The sequence below is a fragment of the Nuphar pumila genome, chromosome 13 (genome assembly GCF_984573655.1).
Source record: "Nuphar pumila chromosome 13, dmNupPumi1.hap1.1, whole genome shotgun sequence".
NCBI classification, from domain to species: Eukaryota; Viridiplantae; Streptophyta; class Magnoliopsida; order Nymphaeales; family Nymphaeaceae; genus Nuphar; species Nuphar pumila.
The window spans coordinates 88,342,012-88,365,264 of NC_143261.1; the positions used below are offsets into that span (position 1 = coordinate 88,342,012).

The following is a 23,253-nucleotide window of genomic DNA, read 5'->3' on the forward strand; positions in this document are numbered from 1 at the left end:
CGTGTTCTGTTGTCTGCACCTATTGGACGATCTCGCTTGCCGTCATCTAGACTGTTTCTAAGATGACAACCACATTTTTCTCAGTTCAATAATTCTATGCAACAATTTAGAAGAATGAATTCCTTACACACGATAACTAGCTAGGATGACTGAATCGAAGTCAAAGTCAAATCAAGGAAAAGAAATCCATAGCCAATGCAAACTAATATACTTGGATGAACTCAGCCTAAGTTGAACCATGAGACACATCAAACCAAGCTGAGCCAAGGCACGAGTCACTAACTGCTAGTTCACAGCACTGTAATCAAGTAGAATTATTCATGTTGACCGAGTTAAAGGACTCGGATGACCAAAGCCCAATGTACACAAGAATCTTACAGATAGCTTAAACTGATATATCTGATTCATGAAAAAACAGTATCATAGGCTGAGAACCGTACCAAGTAAATCAAGTTGGCCTCGAGTTGCCATTGAGTTATCTCACAATTTTTGAAACTCCTCAAAAGAACCTAAAATGCTCTGAAATTGTCAAATGACAGGACAAATACCTTGTGCTGGTAACTGAATAGGATAAAACAGTTCGCATGACACAAAGACAAGGTGCAAGTTTCTGTCTGATAATCCACGCAGTCCACTGAAGACGATCAGGAGAAGGATTACGGCATTTTATATATGCTGAAGCTGGAAGCGCGAGATTCTTTTGAAAAATGAGTAAAGGTTGGTGTTCTTTAGCAATCACTACATGCATGGCTACAGAGAAAACATCATAACCAGTCATATAAAAGCAGAGTCGAGGATAAAAACTTGAATCAGCAATAGATATCTCAACCAAATATTGTTGGAAAATGCGACTGATTTTTATGACTGAACATACTTAACAGCCAATGCATACAATCTCATGTCAAGGTAACACCAACATTTCAGGAAGAAAAGATCTATGGTTGCCAACTTGCCATTTAGACTTCCATGAATCATAAAATCACAAGAGGATTTATCAGTGAGAATTTTATAAAGCAAAAAGATAAGCTCAACTGCCGGCTGGAGCCATAACTTCCACAGCATGTTATCTCAATTTTCCTTAGTTCTTTGATATTCTCAGACAAAAAACAGCCATCCACTACAGTCTCTAATGTATGGCCCTGATGATCTATCCTGAGACTTTGCAACTTTACAACTTCCCCACATTCATATAAGAAATGGAAGCAACTCATCAAGTGAACTCGGGTGACTCCAATGTTCTAAACATCAATCACAACTGTGACAATGATGTCCACTACCACTTATTAGTTTATGCATTATAGCGAAGCAACATGAGGACAAAAAGAGTCAATTCTCAGGTTGTTGGAGAAAGACCATGGAACAGTGAGTCCATGAAAAATTCAGATTGCCTGAGTGACTACCAAGTTAAAAAAAAAACACAATCTACTAAAAGCAACTCCTGAAGTCAGAAAAAAACAAAGCTTAAAAGCATGGAGAGAATATGACTCACAAGGACCTAATAAAGTTTCAGGTCACATTCTTCATTTCTTTTCTCCCTTTTTTTACTTTAATGTGTTCATTAACCCCAGAAAGAACAGTCTAAGCAAATCGTTCCGCATCAAGAATGCAATGTACATATGACGGTTAGATTCAGCAATTCTCACTTTCAAATATTGAAAGCTCTATACTGTCCTACTTTGGCTAATGTGCCCACTGTAGAAATGCCAAGACAGTGAATGCAAGGTACACATGAGAGTTTAGCTAATATGCCTACTGCAGAAATGCCATGACAGTGAAATACCGAAGTACACATGCCCTCAAGCATCAACATCGTCTCAAAACAGTTGTTCAAGAGCCTTCAAATCTTCCAAGTACAACCCAACAAAAGAACCCAAGAGCTTAACCTCAATTTTTGATAAGGTACAACACCTGGCCCAGTAACTGATGCATGTGCTTTAGTAATTTGTGCAGATCAAACAATAAGTTACCCAAGTGAGATGAGGAATCTAACCCATCAACATCAAGAACCCTTGCATTGAAGAACAGCTATTTCACCCTTTGCAGCTATTTGACACCTTTCAAATGCATTGCCACATCAATCAAATTGGACAACTCACAATGGGTCCCACTCAAAAAATTAAATCCCATCAGTTGAGTCACCAGAACACAGCTGGATATCATGTATTGCAACTCCAAAAGAAATCAAAGTCTCACCCAGTTATATAAAGCTTAGCCAGCGTATTTTATCTCTTCCCAGAAATCATAAAACCTAAAAACCATATAACATGAACAAACCTACAATTAGTTCCAGAAAAAGAAATCATGTATTTAGGGACAATGTAAAGATATAAGCTATGTAGTCAAAAACACAAGTCGTCATCTATGTGCCAGGCCCCTAAAGGCCTAGTCGGCACCTCGGCAACACCAGCCAACCTAGTCGGGAGTGCATTTTTATGATTGATGTGGCAGTGCATTTGTAACTGATAAATATGCTTTAGTAATTTGTAAATGCATAAGAAAGTAGTTCATCCAAGTCATGGTCATCAACATTGTGCTCATTCTCAACAAAGTAGTATTTTTCAAAGAGTTGCATTCCTTGAGAAAATTTTGGAAAAATATTGGGAGCTTTACATTTTAAAAAAATATAAAGAATAATAAAAAAGATAATAAATAATAGGTTTTATAGCAGTTTTCCTTGCAAAAATATAAATAACCAATTAAAACAGTTTTAAAAATAGAAAACAAATACTGAAAATATATAAAAAGTATATTTTTTGAAAATATCAGGAAAATATTATGATAATATTAAGATATTATGTTTTGGTGATATGTTGAAAATATTGAAAAAATAAAGGGAAATATCAGCTGACCTTGAGATACCGATAATATCATGATATTTTCAAAATATCATTGATGACTATGATCCAAGTTAAGCTAAGACATCTAAAATCATCAACATCAAGAACTTTTTAGTTGTCTAAAAGAACAGATATTTCACCCTTTGCAAACACATTGACACCTTCCAAATGCACTATCACATCCATTGAATTGGATTACTCACAATGGCTCCCACTCAAAAAATAATTTCCATCAGTTGATTCACCAGGCCATAATGGATCTCATATATTGCAGCTCCAAAAGATATCATAGTCTGATCTAGTTACATAAAACTTAGCCACTATGTCACCTGGGTAAGGATGTGGGTGCGAGTACGGAGGAGGGTATGACATAGCAATTCCAAAAAATGTGGGTACGGGGACACAGCTATATATATATATATCACATAAATACAAAATAAATTAAAAAAAAAACTGAATATAATCTAAATATATATGTTATATCTAAAATATATATTATATACTTAAAATATAAAGTTATTAACTGAAAATATAATTATAAATTATAAATTGAATACAAACTTGTATGTACGGAGGCCAGGTGTCAGCGCGTGTCAACATGGGTACGGAAGGCAAAATAGAGTGTCCGTGTGACAGCTTAGCCACTGGCATATTTTACTTCTCTTCCCAAAATCATATAACTCAAAAACCATATAACATTATTAAACCTATGATTAGTTCCTAAAAAAGGAATCTACTTACAGACAATGTTAGAAGTGTAATAATTCTTCAAGAATTCAAAAATAATGCTTACAAGGGCAAGAGCACACTCACAACCCACAAAGGGGCACTCACAAAGGAAATAAGAGCACACACTCAAAATGTTTAAATATTTTACTAGTCACTTGAAATGCACAAAACATGCATTGTTTTACAAAGGGGTCAAATGGCCCATATATAAAGAACATAAAGCATACTAGCTGTAAGCTATGCCTAACGGCTAGTTCCCTTAGGCTGGTATACTTTGAAGTGTACGTAGCTTATGGCCTTAGAAGCTATGTACACTACAAAGTGTACAAACTACAAAGCTATGTCATACTAGTGGTGTAATGGCTAGTTCCCTTAGGCTGGTATACTTTGAAGCGTATAAAGCTTGTGGCATTATAAGCTATGTACACTACAAAGTGTACACAGCTATGTCATAATAGTGGTGAACATATGACACAACTATGTCATAATAGTGGTGAACTTATGAAACAGCTTATGACAAAGGTATGACCAAAACAAATAGGAAAAAGGAAAGAAAAAATATATATACAAAGATACCTAGCATACAACCTAAGATGAAAAGGAAAAAAATACAAAAATATACATATTTTAACAAGAAGATGTAGGTATAAGTTATGTAGTCAAAAGGACTAGTCATCACCTACGCTCCACGTCCTCAAAAGGCCTACCTAAAACTTAATGATGGTGTTCTTCTCTCCGATCCTACTCCCTACAGACAGCTTGTAAGATAGTTGATGTATCTGAGTATTACAAGACCAGATATCTCACATGCAGTTCATACGACAAGCCAGTTTCAGCATGCACCAACCTCCGTTCACATGAGTGCTATCTTACGAGTTGTAAGATACATAAAAGGCACTCTAAATAAGAGAGTTTTCTTGTCCTCTTCCTCTGATTTAAAATTAATTGCATATACTGACTCTGATTGGAGAGGTGACCCAAATAACCGTCACTCCACCACTGGTTTTTGTGTGTTCTTAGGAGAATCGTTGATTTCATGGAGATGTAAGAAGCACCAAAAGGTGTCTCTATCAACAACTCAAGTCAAATATCGTGACATGGCGACTACTACTATGGAAATTATATGGATCCATCAGTTGCTGGAATATATGAAGTTCACAATAGAAGGGCCCACCAAGCTATGTTGTGACAACAAAAGTGCGATTTATATTGCTAAGAATCACACTTTTCATGAGCGACCAAACACATAGAAATGGATTGTCATTATGTTCGTGAAGCGTATCTCAAAGGAGTCATTGACCTTTCATATGTCACATCAGAATATCAGTTGACGAATTTCTTCACTAAAGCTTTGGGTGCTCCGCGCTTCAACTTCCTTCTTAGCAAACTTTCGGTCATCCTGCCCTAAGTTAAGTTTGAGAGAGGGTGTTAAATTATGTAATCAAATCATATAATGTTATATATATTTTTTATATATATAAGGTAATACATATACATATATTAATATATATGTATATGTATCTACTTATTATATATAAAATATATATTTCTATTATTTAGTCATAGGGGTAGTTTAGTCTTTTTCTCATTTTTGCGCATATTCATTTCTTGAATATGTATTGTATTTTTCCCTTTTTTATTTTTCTCTTTTTTCTCCTTTTTCTTTTTTGTACCCTTTGTATTTTGTACCTTGGGGGGGCCACCACTAGTCGTTGGGCCCCTCCAACGGTCACATTTGTGACCGTTGGAGGGGCTCCAACGGCTACGTGGGAGCCCCTCCAAGGGTCTCTCCAAGCCCTATATAAAGGACTCTCCTCCATTGTATTTTTCAAGGCTTTGGGATTATAGCCCAAGCTTGTGTTAGTGGAACTTATGACTTTTGGGTTCATATTTGTGCATTTGTGAGTTTGTGTTGTGCATTGTGTGAAAATATCTCAAAAAGAGATAAAGTGTGCGATAAGCACAACACCACCAATGTGCACAAATGCACAAGAACACTTAGAACAAATGTACACAAAGGTACAATAAAGAAACTCAAATGCACAAAGGCATACAAAATATAAAGAATTTTATTGAGAAGCTTGGAGAACAAAAGCTCCAAGAAGTGAGTATTACAAAGGGGGAACTCCCCTATTTATAATGAGAAAGGAAGCCTTGGAGGGGCTCCACTAGCTGTTGGAGCCCCTCCAACGGTTAGAATTCTAACCGTTGGAGAGGCTCAACAGCTAGTGTTGAGCCCTCCAAGTTGACTTTGAGTCAACACAAAAAAAGACAAAAAATGAAAAAGAAAAAAGAAAAAGAATAAAAGTGAAAAAGCAAAAAGAATTACAGCATATTCATAATTATGAATATGCGCAAAAGGTGAATGACTAAAATACCCTTGTGGGTTTTACAAGAAAAGAAAAGAAACAAAAAGAAACATACATATTTACATATATATATATATGTAAATATTTACATAAAGAGAGATACATTTTAACACCCTCCCTCAAACTTAGGGCTCAATGACCGAAAGTTTGCTAAGGAGAAAGTTGAATCTTGGAGAGCAAAGCGCCTTGGTGAAGAAATCTGCCAACTGATATTCTGACGTTACATAAGGAAGGTCGATGACTTTTTGTAGATATGCCTCTCGGACATAATGGCAGTCCATCTCAATATGCTTTGTCCGCTCATGAAACGTGTGATTCTTAGCAATATAGATTGCACTCTTATTATCACAACACAACTTTGTGGGTTCTTGAATTGGAATCCCCATGTCTTGCAACAACTGATGAATCCAGACAATCTCCATAGTTGTAGACGCCATGGCTCGATATTCTGCTTCGGTGGATGATAGAGACACCTTCTGTTGTTTCTTACATCTCCATGAGATCAGGGATTCACCTAAGAAAATGCAAAAGCCTGTAGTGGAGTGACGGTTATTTGGGTCACTTCCCCGATCAGAGTCAGTATATGCAATTAAATTCAACTCCAAAAAAGAGGAAAGGAAAACTCCCTTGTTTAAAGTTCCCTTTAAGTATCTGACAACTCGGAGAACGGCACTCATATGAACGGATGTAGGAGCATGCTGAAATTGGCTTGCAGTATGCACGGCATGAGAGATGTCCGGCCTTGTGATGCTAAGATACATTAGAGATCCCACAAGTTGTCGGTAGGGGGTAGGATCCTCCAAAGGTTTCCCATCATCGATCTTCATTTTTGATCCCACAACTTCAGGGGTCTCACAGATTTTATCATCAGTAATACCTGATCTGTCAAGAATCTCACAGGCAAGTTTAGTTTGAGACAAAAAAAAACCTCTATGAGAGTAGGCTACCTCGATACCAAGAAAGTAAGTCAGATACCCCAGGTCTGACATTTCAAACCTTTCTTTTAAAGTGGTTTTAATGTTTCTGATGCCCTTTATGTCACTACCTGTTATCAACATATCATCAACATACAACAGTAAAATCACAATTCCTGCATCAGACTTTTTGACAAACAGAGCAGTGTCAGTGTAGCATGAGGAAAAACCATTTTGAACCATTACATCATTAAATCGATCATACCAAGCCTTAGGGGCTTGTTTTAAACCATAAAGCGCTTTTTGCAAACGAAGGACTTTCCCCTTTGGTACGTTCATACCAGGAGGAGCATCCATGTAGACTTCTTCATTAAGATCCCCATTTAGAAATGCATTTTTAACATCCATTTGGTAAATATTCCATTTTTTAATAGATGCAATGGTGATCAAACACCTTACAGTAACCATTCGTGCAACAGGAGCAAAGGTTTCTTCGTAATCGATGCCGTATTCTTGACTATATCCTTTTGCGACAAGACGGGCTTTATATCTTTCGAGAGTGCCATCACTCTTGGTTTTGACTTTAAAAACCCATCTACATCCTATTGTTTTCTTTCCTTATGGAAGACATTGAAAAACCCACGTTTTGGCTTTGTTGAGGGCTCTAAGTCCGTTGTCCATGGCATCCCTCCATTCAATCATTTCCTTAGCTTCTTTAAAATTTCTAGGTTCTTGATATGAGTGAATGGCACTAAGGCATGCCCTATGTTTTGGAGAAAAAGACTCATAGGATATAAATCTAGAAGGATTTTTCCTAAATCTTTCAGTTCTTCGAGAATTGTTGGAAGATTCACTAAGATCACTATATTTCTCTATTGCACTTCTAAAAGTGCTTTTATCTCTATGAGTATAGGTAATGGGTTCATTTATCATTTCTTCTTCATCATGAATGGTTTGAGGAATGCTTTCACTTATATCCTCATTCTCTTTTAATTCATCATCGCTAAAAAAATCTTCATTTCTAGATAATAGTTCAAACAAAAAAGAATAATCGGCATTATCTTCATGATTTTTGTGTTCTTCAAAACCACTTATGTTTTCTAAAAAGGTTACATTTCTTGAAATATATAGTTTATCATTTTTAATATCATAACATCTAAACCCTTTTTGAGTTTCCGAATATCCCAAAAAAGCACAAGGAATAGCTTTGGGAGATAATTTATCATTCTTATCGGTGAGAACAAAACATTTACAACCAAAAATTTTTAACCTATTGTAGTCGGGTTCTTTTTTATACAAGATTTCATATGGAGATATTTGATTCAAGTTTTTGGATGGAAGTCGGTTGATGAGATAAACCGATGCAAGAGCCGCTTCGGCCCAAAATCTTTTTGGAATATTTTGAGAAATTAGTAAAGTTCTTGTAGTTTCAATTATGTGTCTATGTTTACATTCGGCCAACCCATTTTGTTGGGGAGTTTTGGGACAAGACCTTTGATGAACAATCCCATTATTTTCAATATAACTTTTGAAATCATTTGAGAGATATTCTCCCCCGGAATCGGTTCTAAAAATTTGTATCTTACTATTGAATTGATTTTGTATTAACATGTGAAAGATCTTGAAAGTAGAAAAAACCTCATGTTTATGTTTGAGGAAGTATATCCAACTATACCTTGAAAAATCATCCACATAAATAACATAATATGAAAAACCTCCCTTAGACACAACGGGTGTCGGTCCCCATACATCCGAATGCACAATTTCGAAAGGTTTGGTTGAAAACATAATTCTTTGTCCAAAAGGTAAGCTTCTCATTTTACCAAGAATGCAATCATTACAATTGAAATTGTCTTTACATAAGGTTTTAGCAAAATGTAAATACGAAAGCTTGACAATATTTGGATGCCCAAGGTGTTTATGCCAAACATTTATATCCTTATGTTGAGCAACATTACAAAAAGAGGTTTTTGGAATTTGAAGAAACTCCATGAGATAAAGATCTCCCTTCCTAGAGCCTTTCCCAATCAACTTCCCGGACCGGCGATCCTGTATCCAACATTTATTTGATGAGAATTTGATATCACACCCATGATCCGATAGTTGAGAGACGGAAAGCAAATTTAAATTTAGTTTTGGTATAAATCTAACTTTTGGAATAAAAAAACCTTGTCTTTCAAAATCACCATTTCCTTTTATTTCAAGAGAAGCCCCATCCGCGATGGAGACAAAAGAGGGTGACAAATTTTTTGAGTATTTAGAAAGTGAAAAAACATTTGGAGTCATATGAAAGGATGCACCCGAGTCTAAGAGCCAAAGAGTCTTACCGGGAGGAGAGAAGGTGGTCATGGCGGCTCCGGAAACGGATCCCTTGAGGAGTGGTTGAAGAGCTTCCATGATTTGATTGAGAGCCAAAGTAGCATGATTGGAAGTAGAAGGACCTTCCTCCTTGGTTAATTGGAAAGTAGTAGACATAGCCACCATCTTCTTCCATTTAGGGCATACCGGTTTAATGTGACCCGGTTCTTTGCAAAAATGGCATATGATCTTACTATAATCTCTCCTTCCATAATGCCCACCATTTTCTCTTCCTCCTTGATTTTTGTTAAAATGAGGGGGTTTATAGATTTTAACATTATTCTCCGGTCTTGAGACGGCATAAGCACCCTCATCCTCATCTTTAGAGGGGATGGCCAACACACTTAGATTGGTTTTATTCATTCCCAATCTAGTTTCTTCTCCACTTAATTTGGTAAGCACATCTTCCAACGGAAGGGAAGAGAAAGAAGATAAGAGAGAGGATCTAGTTTGTTCAAACTCGGGTCTAAGCTCATTTAAAAAATTGAAGAAATGATCTTCTTCTAATTGTTTGGCTCTCAATTCAATAGCCTCACCACTCCATTTAGGTTCTTGGAGGGCAAGCTCATCCCAAATAGTGGATAACTCGGCGAAATACTCTCTAACGGACATTTCTCCTTGTTGAAAGGTTAATGCCTTCTTTTGGAGATAGTATTTATGGGACAAATCTCTTGAAGTATACATTCTTTCAAGATATTCCCATACTTGACATGCCTTTTTGAACTTTAGAATATTGGCATTAATTTTGGTCTCAACCGAAGAGAAGAACCATGAGAGTATTTTGTAGTTTTTCATTTCCCATTCTTCATGTTTCTTATTGTAATCTTCAAAAGCCTTTTCTCTTTCTTCTCCCTCAAAAACCTTGATCTCCCCTTTGTCAAGGGTAGTAATTTTTGGTACGGGTTCAGGAATAGTTCCTTGAACATATCCCCAAAGACCCTTTCCTTTTATATGGGCCTCCATATTCCCGGCCCATACATGATAATTCGTTCCATTCAATTTGAAGCCAAGAGAGAAGTGAGAATCCTTTTTGCCCATTAGAGAGGATACAAAGAGAAATAAATGCGTACCACAATGCGAAATGAGTCCCTTCTTGATGTAGGAAGCTTCCAAAAGATAGAATGAAGAGCCGAGTCTTCACTTCAACCACCACAACTTAATGGCACGCTTTACGAGGTATTCCAACGAAGAGAAAAAAGAGCACGATCTTCTTTTCCTTTAAGCCTAGCTTTGATACCATGTGAAAATATCTCAAAAAGAGATAAAGTGTGCGATAAGCACAACACCACCAATGTACACAAATGCACAAGAACACTTAGAACAAATGTACACAAAGGTACAATAAAGAAACTCAAATGCACAAAGGCATACAAAATATAAAGAATTTTATTGAGAAGCTTGGAGAACAAAAGCTCCAAGAAGTGAGTATTACAAAGGGGGAACTCCCCTATTTATAATGAGAAAGGAAGCCTTGGAGGGGCTCCACTAGCTGTTGGAGCCCCTCCAACGGTTAGAATTCTAACCGTTGGAGAGGCTCAACAGCTAGTGTTGAGCCCTCCAAGTTGACTTTGAGTCAACACAAAAAAAGACAAAAAATGAAAAAGAAAAAAGAAAAAGAATAAAAGTGAAAAAGCAAAAAGAATTACAGCATATTCATAATTATGAATATGCGCAAAAGGTGAATGACTAAAATACCCTTGCGGGTTTTACAAGAAAAGAAAAGAAACAAAAAGAAACATACATATTTACATATATATATATAAAGATAGATACATATACATATATACGTGATATATATATATATATATATGTATATGTATCTCTCTTTATATATATATGTAAATATTTACATAAAGAGAGATACATTTTAACACATTGTATGCACAAGTGTTCTTGTTGGGCGTTTGTATACGCATTTATTTCCAAGAATATTGTAATATTGTTCGTAGTATCTTGTTGGAGATACTTTCACAATGGTACCCAACCCTTAAATCTAATTTTTAAAAAAAAAATCACATTCTAACTCATCCAACAGTTCATCAATGATGAGTTGAGGATACTTATCTTTAATGGTGATGGTGTTTAGTGCTCGATAGTCTACACAGAATCGCCAAGACCCATCCTTTACGAGCAGAACTGGAGATGAAAACGGATTGTGACTTGCTTGAATAATTCTTGCGCCTAACATATCTTTCACCATTGCTCTAATGACATATTCTTGGGCTTACAGGTACCTATACAGCCGCACCTTTGTGGATTTCGACCCTGGTTCCACCATAATCCAGTGGTAATGATTGCGTTAGAGAGGCAGTCCCCTTGGTTCTCCAAATACATCTTGATATTTGTTCAACAACTTTGATATTTTAGGTTTCTCTGCTGGTTGGTCTTCCAATTCAGTTGTTAACGGAATTGGCAGCACCAAGCATTCAAGTCTTGTAACACTTTCTTGTATCATGGGATCCTCATGAGCTCAAATCTACAAAATCCGTCCCTGGTGTCTAAACTTCATCATCATTTTTGTGAAATTCCATTCAATTTTCCCTAACCTTTTGAGCCATTGTATCCCAAGTACTATGTTTTCCCCACACATGGGCAACACATATAAGTTGATTTGAAATTCAGCTCCCCGAATTTTAAGTTTGACTGATTCACATCAACATTCGCAGCGTAAACCACTTCCATCTCCCACCAAGACATCAAATGGTTGATGTCCCCACACTCTATAGCTCGCCATTTCTCGTTGTCTTCTCAGATGCGAAATTGTGTATAGACCCAGTATCTACTAAGATACTAACTCGGTGATTTCCCAATTCCCCCTGCACTGTCATTGAGTGGGGCACCATCACCCCAGCCAGAGCATTAAGTTATATTTCTGGTGTCTATTCTGATTGTTCTTCTTCATCCTTGTCTCCATCATCACCTTCTCTTTCCTCTTCCTCTGCAATGTAAACTTGTAATTGCTTGGTCTTACACTTATGTCCCAGTGAGCACTTATCATCATAATGATAAACATAACCCCTTCCTTTGCCCATCTTGCATATGATCTGAGGTGATTTTCTTAATGTACAACTTCCGTCCTACTCTTTTCTACAGCTTCCCAAGATTTACCATGTATCCCTTTGGTTCCCTTGTATCTCACCATGTGGGTGCATGTAACGGCCGAAATTTGTGGCTTAGGTGAGTCCTATGTTTAGTCTTTTCTTCTGCAACTCGAGCGAAATCATAACACTCCAAAAGTGTTTGGGGTCGAGCTGCGTGCACCTAGATTCTTAACTCCTCTTGTAAACCCCCAATAAACGCCCCTATCAAGGCCACTTGAGACCTCTCAAATACTATGCTGCTGAATTCTTCAAACACTGCCTGACATTCGGGTATAGTCCCTTTTTAACGAATTTATTGACAATTCCACATGAAAATTAGCATAAGCAGGACCAAACCTGATAGAAAGGGCTTTCACGAATTGTGGCCAGGTAGGTTTCCCCATTTGATGCTCGTACCGTTAAAACCACTGAATTGCAATATCCTCGAGATGAATTGCCACGACTGCAATGTATTGTTCCTCTGCAATTCCTTGGCATTTGAAGTAATGCTCTGCTTCGAAAACCCAACTGAGTGGGTTCTCTCCAGAAAATTTCAGGAATTCCAAATTGGTTGGCCTGAAGTCATCGATTGAGGCTCCTCCATCATAATCGATAACAATTTGGTTAGGATCTCAGCAACCCATTGGGATTCATCACGGCTCTTTTGTTTCTTTCCATCCACAACCTCAACATTTCTTTCATCTCTATTGCCCTGACTAACGAGGTCAACTCAACTGCCCCAATGCTATTCTCCATGGAGTCATCACAGCTCTTTCGTTTCTTTTCATCCATGTAATGAAATACAAGAAACACAAAGAAATGCCTCTTAGGGGCTTGCAAAATACACAAGTAGGAACACCACCGAGGACCACTTATGGGTCAAGATACAAGCACAACGCCACTACTGAGCAACACAATAGCATAAAAAATATATATTTGTATTCCAAAGAGAGCTTGAAACAAGCATACCACAAGAAGGGAATTACTCTCCTTTATATAGAGAAGAGAGGCCATATAGAGCCCTTAGGAACCACCCCAACAGCTATAGTTGTTGGGGAGGTCCCAACAGCTCTAATGGATAAGGACCATTATATCATTAGCCAGAAATTAAAAAAAAAGCAGAAAAAGAAAAAAGAAAAAAGTAAAAAGTAAAAATACTAAAGTGTCACTAATGGGCACAGCCTATTACACAAAGTGAAATAACAACAATACACCTAATGGGTGTTATATATGCATATACAACCATATTATACACCTATATATATGTATAATTTAACAATCCACAACCTCAACATTTCTTTAATCTCCTATTGCCTTGATTTAAAAGGTCAGCCCAGTATTCACTACCCCAATCTTGTTCTTCATGGCTCCCAATCGATGATCCACCCCACTGATTCACTCTATTTTTTGATGCACTACCTCCAGCGTGGTTTGGACCTCCCTCACTGTGACTTGGTCTGCCATGGCTGGCTCAGGTACCAGCTGATAATGTTTGTGTCCTTAAGACAACGGAGAATATATATATATATATATATAGAGAGAGAGAGAGAGATTAGCTTCGTCTTTGAGGGGAAGCTTCCTCCAAGTTCTAATTGTGTTCACGATGGGGCAAAAAGTGCCAAATTACAAGCCCTTATTAACAAACTCTAATGGGCAAGGATCCTATTCGACCAGATCCTGCTCCAATACTCCTATCCGACTCATTTCTGTTTTGGACTCCAAGAATAACATCTCCTTTCTCTTCTAGAAACCACTATTGGTTGTGGTTATTTGGTGACCACCCATACATGAGGGTAGTTATGGAAATCCACTTGTGTGGGTAGTTGGAATCTCATAACAAAGGGGAATCCAACGTGGGGGCACTCTTATGAAAAGAAAAATAACAGAGAGACTTTATTAATGCCGGCAAATACAAGTGATTGCAAAGCTCACAAATATAAAGGAGAAAATAGCAAATGGGCTAATTACATATGCAATCCAGTTGGCTACAATAATCTTCTCCTCAAAAATAAATGTTTTCACAAATAATTCTGAATACAAATAAATTCAAATTTTTCAATATAATAAACAATTCAAAAGAATCGGTCAAAGAAATTAATAAACAGTTGCAAATCCTCCACAATTAGAGGAAATTACAGTCCCACCCAAAGATTCAAGACCTACTAATATTCTACAAAACTATTTTGCCTCAGATTCTTTCAAAATACATTTACTTTTTTTATGCAGATAAAACAAGATTAATATTAATACAAAACATGGGGTTAACCATGTATTAAGAAAAGCATTAAGCTAAATCCCTCAAATTGTAAATGTGTCAACTCTTAATTGCTAGCTTCATCGAAAGGTTTTATGACTTTTATTGCATATAGAAGCTAAAATCATGGATAATCATTGACACATAATAATTCAATAGTTAATATCATACGGTAAAATAATTGAAGCACATGAAATTTCATGCTTGAAACTTTTAGGATTCATTAACATGTAGACAAGTATCTTTTTAATTCACAATGGCCGGTTGGTCACAAGTGTAAAGCATAGGTTTATGCCATTTAGTAAAAGGAGATATGTAATTACCAATCCAAAGGCAAAGGTTCAGTCCTGAGGATAGCATGAGAGATATTTTCCCATTTTTATTTTCTTCAAATTTTGAATAATTATATTAATGTTCTAGTATAATTTTTGCTATAAATCCCAACCAAAAAAAGGGAAAAATGCTCTGCAACAATCAATTGCTGTAATAACACATAGAAATGGTACAAATACATAATCTTACTCTCTCATGCCTTCACTATAGGGAAAAACCCAGCCATTGATTAAGAAGATAAACACCAACTCGAAAAAGAAAATAAGGAGAAAAAAGTAGATAATCTTCTTTATCACTCACATTTTTCACTCTTTCTCATGAAAATTACATTTACAATGCATATATATAGTGTTTCTACACTCTTAATATAATCATGATGACTTTCAATATTCCTTTTTTGGGTCTCAAGACTAAGCATGAATTTCAAGTTCAATGACCCACTAATGACACACATGATCCTTCCTAAACTCTACATATAACACTCTATATTCCACTATCTACATGCAGCATAACAAGCCATACATCCACCACATGCATGGTAATTCGCATACCCACTATATTGACACCACATGTACCCAGTACTTGAATGTGAACTCCCCACATCCCCACTACTACACATTTCCCTGATTCCCCGCTACCGCCACATTTAGGGCCTGTTTGGATTGGCGGAATTGTGGGGAATGGGAATTCAATTCCCCAAATTTCTCCATTCCCTTGTTTGTTTTCAATTGATAAAAATGGAATGGGATCTGCATTCCCTTCAATTTTCAAGAATTGGATTCTCTAATTGGAGGGGGGAATGCAATTCTTGAGAATTGCATTTGTTTTTTTTTTCATTATAAAACAAATGCCCGACGCCCTCGGCCCCTTGCCATACCCACACCCCCTGACCCTTTCTCTTCCTATGGACTACAAACCCTAACCGAGAGAGAAGAAGCAGTGGCAGGTGGCCAGAGGCCGACGTCCGGTGACACCCTCAAGTAACGTCATCCTTTTCTTCTTCTCCTTCTCTCCCTGTTCATTTGATTGATGATCTGCTATAGAGATTGAGATAATTGATCTAGCTAAGTTCTAGCTGTAGTGATAAAAAGGACGGGGCATGGCAGATTTGTGGACTTTTGCTAAATGTTGCCAGATCTAGGTTTGTTTTCATCTCTGATTATTGGAATTTAAGGATTACTTTTTCTTCTTTTCAATCAGCATTTTCTTTTCTTTGTAATCCTTTGATACATAGTTGATTGAATTAGGGTTTCAGAGGATCAATTTAGGGTAAATTAGGTATCCATGTGTTTATGTGGTTGTCTAAGTGTGTTTTTGCAAGATTGTTCTATGGATTTTGAATCATGTATTTTGCAAGAGATGTCTAGATTTCAGGGGTTTGGATGCAAAACTTGTACACAGTATAAGAAATACAGAAACTACATAATTTGCTAATGTTCGAATTGCGAAATCTTCTTCCTTTTCAAAATTCCTAGGAAACACAAACCACTAATTTGTATACACCATCGAGTTTTTAGTGCTCGCATGGAAACAAATGAGACAATGGAAAAGATGAACTCTTAAGCCTTCATTCTCCTGGTCAATCATCCAAACCATAAGCTCTTGGGGGCACACTTGGGTTAGAAAGAATAAGCTGGATGCTAAAACTCTGTTGAACATTCTAGAGTTTTATGTCTAAATCAGAAGAAAATAGAGCACATCTCAGTTGCCTCTTTCATTTAGTGTTAAGCATGCTAGTGTGGTGAAAAACATCAAGGAGGTTCACAAGCAATTCAAAAAACTAATGGTAATGCTTAGTTACAAATGGATTCAATGGCTTGTTAGGAGGCATTGCCACTGTAGAAGTTATGTTGAACCATTGTGGCACTCGTACCAGCAAAATATCAATGAATGAATCCAAAAGGATTAGAAAGCTTCACCATTTACTAGCTACAGAAATCCTTAAATCAAAAGTTGGTTATAGACAAAACTCTAATTCTTCAATGTAATCATAAAGACAAATATTTCCCTTTACCAAAATCCATTGGTGCATTGATAATACACCATTTGGATCTAATAGAAAATGAAAAGAACAAAGACTTAAAAAATATTCTTTAATAATTTCAAAGTTTATACTCTTTAGAGCACAACAGTGTTTATTTTAAAAAACTAACTTGTTTCCTTGTTAAATAGCATACTATTGGAATACTTTGGTCAATTCATCTTACCGATTTAATAATAGATACTAGATATTGGGTTGAGATCAGGTGAGATTGAAAATCACCACTAGTGGTGATTTTCAATAACCACCACACATGCCTGTATGGAGGGCATTTCAAACCACCAAGATAGGCTGGTGGGACGGAAATGCCATCTATATAGCCCAAAGGGGCACTCCATGATTTGTGGTTGATATTGAAAAAATCACCACTGATGGTGATTTTCAATATCGCCCTATCCCAACCCTTAGATAACATACTGTAGAACATTTTATTTGGCTGACAATAAATTTGTAAGAGGAAGATGGGATGACAAGAGGATGCTTCAAGTCTTCAACCAAATACAGCTTGAAGTGTTTACTAGTAAAACTTGTAGCTTGTCATTTGGATCATGGCGTTCTGCCTATGAAATGAAATCAAGCATGTAGCTCACATTCATATAGTCAGATTTTAAAAAGAACTCTTGGAAAATCTTGGTTTGTACGAGTTTATATATAGAGAGATAGAGAGATGAATGCGCTGGTGCTGCCCCTTTTCTCGTTCTGCCCCGTTAGGCCCCTTCAAAAATCGTATTTTTTTGTGATTTTTCTCACATCTAACGCCATAGATGTGATCTATAAGCTTTGTTTAGTGGGAACCGGCTTTTGTATCAGCGGAATCTAACCTGTATACAGGGTTTTTCGGTGATCCAAAATCAATGGCTATGAAGACATCATTTTTTCCGGCTCATAAAATCACATTTTTTCGTTGAAAAAACATGATCAAAGAGTCAATTCCCACTAAATCGAGCATGTTAAACGCATCCAACGGTTCAGATCTATCATAAAACACTTCAAACTATGGGGCCTAACGGGGCAGAATGAGAAAAGTGGGCCTAATATGTTTAGTTCTCATATATATATATATATATATATATATATATATATATATATAGAGAGAGAGAGAGAGAGAGAGAGAGAGAAGAGAGAGAGGGGGGAATAGCTGCCTACGGGAGCCTACTCCCTAGGGCCGCCCATCACTGATCATGGACGGGCCAAAATGCACGCGCACATGTGCAAAAAAAATATATAGTGGAGGGCGGTATAGGTTGTTTTCACAAGTTTGTTGCATGTGTGACATCCATCACGCGTGCATTGGCTCGCATAGGCAGGGAAGGGCGTATGCAGCTACGCACCTCTCTCTCTCTCTCTCTCTCTCTCTCTCTCTCTCTCTCTCTCTCTCTCTCTCTCTCTCTCTCTCTCTCTTATATATATATATATATATATATATATATATATATATATATATATATATATATATATATATATATATATATATATATATTGATGACAAGGAACCCTTGCCAAGAACCGGGTCACTTAATGGGTCCGTCTCCCTGCAAGGTAAACCCTGTGTGGTGTCATTGACACGTGTGTGTGTGTGTGTGTGAGAGAGAGAGAGAGAGAGATTTGAGTTTCTGACTGTAAATGTCTAGTTTCAACAGCTGAAACTGAGCATTTAGATAAAAGAATGATCTATCCACCATTCTTGAACATCATAAAGATATCAGCATGTATAGCTGCCAATGTTGCGGACAAGGCATATGAGTTTGATAAGTTGCAAAACTAGTGATATTTTGTATGAGTGACTTGATTTAGAAGGAAGTTGCATTTGGTTCCCTTTTCCCATTTGTTTATCTATTTGCTTTTTCTGCAGCTGCATCACTGTCACCAAAAAAATTGGGACTATTGTAGAAGAGCAGCCCAATATTGTAAGTATTGTATTGTATCGTTACTATGAGAAATAACGATACGATAAACACTCGCATATGATACACACTCGTATCACAATCCAAGTGTGTATCGTATCTGTATTGTACGATACACCTTCGATGCACTTTAAAAAGGGCTGAATCATAACTTTTTTTAAGACCTCTTGTGGAATGACTCCCTCATTTGTGTAGAGGTCATTAGAGGGGTATCCACGCACCCTAGGAGTCGTGAGAATGATTTGGAGGCCGATCAGTGTGTAAAGGAGACGGCTTTTACGGTTTGCTCTAGTAAGATTGCAATTTCACCATTTTTTCACTCAAAAAAGTGGATTAAGGTAAAAAATCTCTATTATGAGTAAAATTACAAAACTACCCTCCAAAAAATTTCTGCCTCGAGGGGCGATGCCCCTTGCAAACCCCCTCCAACTTACTACAAAGTTGAATCTGCGAAAATTAGGGATTTATATAAAGGTAGAAATCAGGCTCCACACTCCTCCAACAAATATGACATCAGATGATTCGAGATAGCAATGGGGCACTCAAGTAATGAGTGGAAACCAATTAAAAAGCGAGTGTAACTATTGTTATAATATGTTTATTTATGTAATATGAAAGTATAAGTCTTGTGACATATTCTTAATTGCAAGATATTTAATATTTTGCATTGTTCTTGTGAGATAGTTGATGTTTGATGATGTCTTATGCAGCTCATAGAGACATAAATGCTTCATATGTGACTTTTATGGTTGTATTTTGTGCAACTCATCATTGTTTCATGTGTTATGATTTGTTTAGAATTTTTGCTAATTTTTCTGATTTTTCTGATTTTTCTGATTTTTCATGATTTTTTAGAATTTTTAGAAAAAATTGATTAAAAATTTATGATTTTTTATGATACGATATGATGCGTATCTTATTTTGGGGCCGACTGATATGGGTAACGATATGATACTTACAACCTTCAGCAGCCCCGAATGGGAGGTGGTGGTGAAGACACATGCAGTTGCACCCAGTCACATGTGAAGCCCACATGCAATGGATTCAGCACTGTTAAGGATGTGGACCCCACACTCTTTAGAAAAATCACCACTGACCAAGACCATTGCCTCGTGAATTATGGCAAGCCCATTGGCCCATGCTCCCCCATCTGATTCTACCATGCTTGGGTAACCACCCTTTCTTCTCAGCCCAACCTCACTACAGTTAGATGTAGAACAGAGAGCATGGCGTGAAGTTGTGGTTGATGCAATGTATTCAATATAGTGGTGATGTATCAATTATAAGCTTTGTTGGCATTAATAGTTGAATATTGATACTGAAACTAGTTCTCTGTTGGTTTTATATAAAAAGTTCTGTTTGGTATCAAGAAAACATGACTGATTTCATGGCTGACAATGTTTCTACTTGGTTGCTGTTTTGGATGAATAGTATCCTATGTTTATTATGTTTAGATATAGCAATCATCATTGCAGGCTCAGCTATAGAACCAATTTCTGCAAAGTCATATCCACTCCGAGCTCCAACAGCAACAATTGCTTGGGCCAAACCATCAGCTCTAGCAACACTTCCTTCTTCCCAACCAGAATGCCCTACAACCTTCTCCATTACCTTAAAGCTTGCAATTTCAAAAGCAGGTGGTAGAACAACAAAGCATATGCAAAGTTTACCATTACCTCCAAATCAACTCTAGCCACAACTGTTGTAGAAATAACAGCAGCAGCGTCAGCCACAATGATAGATGGTAACGCAAGTCAGCACTAGTTTGTTGCCTCAACAGATACCCCAACCACAAACAAGGATGTCGATCCAGTTAACATCTCTAGTATACCAATAGAGCCAATTTTGTGATTCTCGATAATGTAACCAGAGGTTGTGAATTTGTAAGTTGTTTAGGAGCATTGAAACATGTTTTTCTTATTATATATGGAATAAAGTTTCAATTTTTTTATCTCAACTGCACCTAATAATTACTTTTATGAGAGAGAGAGAGATCTTAGGTTTATGTAGGGCAGATGGATGGATTATAGTTGTATTGGAATGAAGTTTGAATACAAAAAACTGAATTTGGAATTAAATTCCACTTTTCATAAGTGCATACAAATTGCGGAATGGGATTCATATTCCAAATCAATGAATTAATCCAAACAATGAATTTGGATTCCGGAGAATTCAATTCCTAGAATTGAGAACACCAACTATTCCCACAATACCCACAACCCATGCTTCTGGGCCCAAATAATCCACATCACTTGCTATCAATCAAGTTAACTTCAGACATTTATCTGTTGTGTCAATCTGACTGGTTTTTTGGATTGAGACACACCATGCCCACCAACATACGGCAACAACGATGAAGGGAAAGAATAAACAACCAAATCCTCCATACATAGCGTGAACCTAGGCCTAGGACTAAAAATGAGTCGATCACGACGTGTCCTATTCTGCGTATCCTTGTGACGTACGTTCTAATCCAACCCAACATCGAGGGTTTCAGGTAGAGACGCGAGCGAACATCCACCTTTGGCGGGGCAAGAAGAAGAAGAAGAGGGAGGAGGAAGAAGATGGTCAGGTCGCACACTCATAATCGAAGGGTCTCGGATTAGAATCCCACCCTTCCCTCGAACAAAAAAGGGGGGGTGAGAAACAAGAAATTAGAACGGGAAGGAGGAGGAGGAGGAGGAGAGGTACCTGTGGCTCGCCGGAGTGAATCGTCTCGCGGGAGATCGAACGTCGGTCATAGAGCCTGCCTCATCCTTGAAAGGTTTGAGACGTTGACATACAAGGATTTATTTGTACCTGGGTGTCAATGGGTTGGGCTTGACCCGAACCCGACCCGTACAAAACCTGATACGGTCGTGATAAGAAAAGGAGGTCCGATTGGGAACCAAGTCGGCCACAAAGGGTCCAATTAGTATATGGATCCGAGAATGGTTTGTGAAATTTCATACCAGACCCAAGTCTGACCAGAGTTCTGATTATGTCCCATGATTTTTCAATATAAAAAAGATAAAAATAATAGTTTACCAGGTATGGACCCGGTCTGGTTCATGTAATACTTATAGGACCCGGGTATAGTTTTTCTTATAACAGACCTGATATGACTCGTGTCCGGACCTGGTACCAGCACTTCCTAGACAGATCCAGGTTTGCACTGGGTCTGAACCAGACCCGACCAGTTGACATTCCTAATTTGTACAAATCAGCTCTTGGATCGTCCAACACGTGAGCAACGTCTTCTTAAGACTTGAAGATCAATGGTCCAGAATTTTCATAAATTCAAGCCTCAAAAATCTTTTTCACCTTTCAAAAAAAACAAAATCTTTTTCAGTAAGAAAATACAATTCATGAACCATGATGAACACTAGGGGTGGCAATCGGTTCGGGTTGGCGGGTCAGAATACCTCAACACGAATACGACCCGTTTATTAAACGGGTCGGATGTGGCAAACACTAACACGACCCATTTATTAAACGGGTAACCCGACACGACACTGTTAACCCGTTTAATAAACGGGTCGGATCGACACAACAAGATTACACGACATGGCGACCCGTTTATTAAACGGGTAGACCCGATAACATAGACACGATAACCGACCCGAGTAACCCAAATAACCTGTCTAGTTGGAGGATGAGGAGATTGGCGACGGTAAGGATCCTCTAATGAATCAGACGATGGAGGTAGACGTAGGAGCTGTTGTTCATGCTGATAACTCAGCAGGAGTCGAATTTGACGAAAAAATCATCGGATCAAAGGAGGGCTGCCATGGATGGCAGCAAGGCTACTCGTGTTGCCGGAAGTAACCCACTGCAGGAGGTGGGAAACCCTCACCGTCTCTGTCATTGCTTTGTCGATTAGGAGCAGTGAGAAGCAACGACTGAGAAGGACATCCTCGCCATCGTCGCTCCTCTGAGCTGGAGAGGGTTCGGTCCATCTCGTTCACCGGAGATCACCCGCAGCTCCGACTGCTCTTCTCCCTCTCTCTCTCATTTTCTCAAAGAAACGAAAAGGAGAACCCGATTAGGGTTTCCTTTTCATTTTTACTTGTAAACATTTATTTAAAAGAAATAATTTCAGTTTTGATGCTGAAATTTTTTTAAAATTCTAGATCAAGTCTCATATATTATTAATAGATTGTCCTGAATAGCACAATTAGAAACACAAAAACGGGTTGCGGGTTGACAAGTTTGTGTAAACGGGTTGACCCGCCTGCCTAACCCGTTTATTAAAAGGGTCAAACGGGTTGGCATACCCCTAACACGAACACGACCCGTTTAATAAACGGGTTAGGTGGGTCAACCCGTTTACGACACAAACCCGTTTAAGCCAAACCCTAACCCGGCTAAGAAGCGAGTTGGCGGGTCGAGTCAGATTTTGCCACCCCTAATGAACACATTGGCAAGGTCGGACTTTTGAAAGTGCAAAAAATG

General features: G+C 37.7%; 1 long non-coding RNA gene across 1 annotated transcript; it reads right to left on the reverse strand.

The window, feature by feature from the left end:
- Positions 1–276: 276 nt before the first annotated feature.
- LOC149819043 (uncharacterized) lies at positions 277–21,587 on the reverse strand. Its single transcript, XR_016427454.1, has 2 exons — positions 21,511–21,587; positions 277–750 (listed from the first exon to the last, which is right to left on the reverse strand). It is a non-coding gene; the product is annotated as an uncharacterized LOC149819043 (long non-coding RNA).
- Between the last annotated feature and the right edge of the window lie 1,666 nt (positions 21,588–23,253).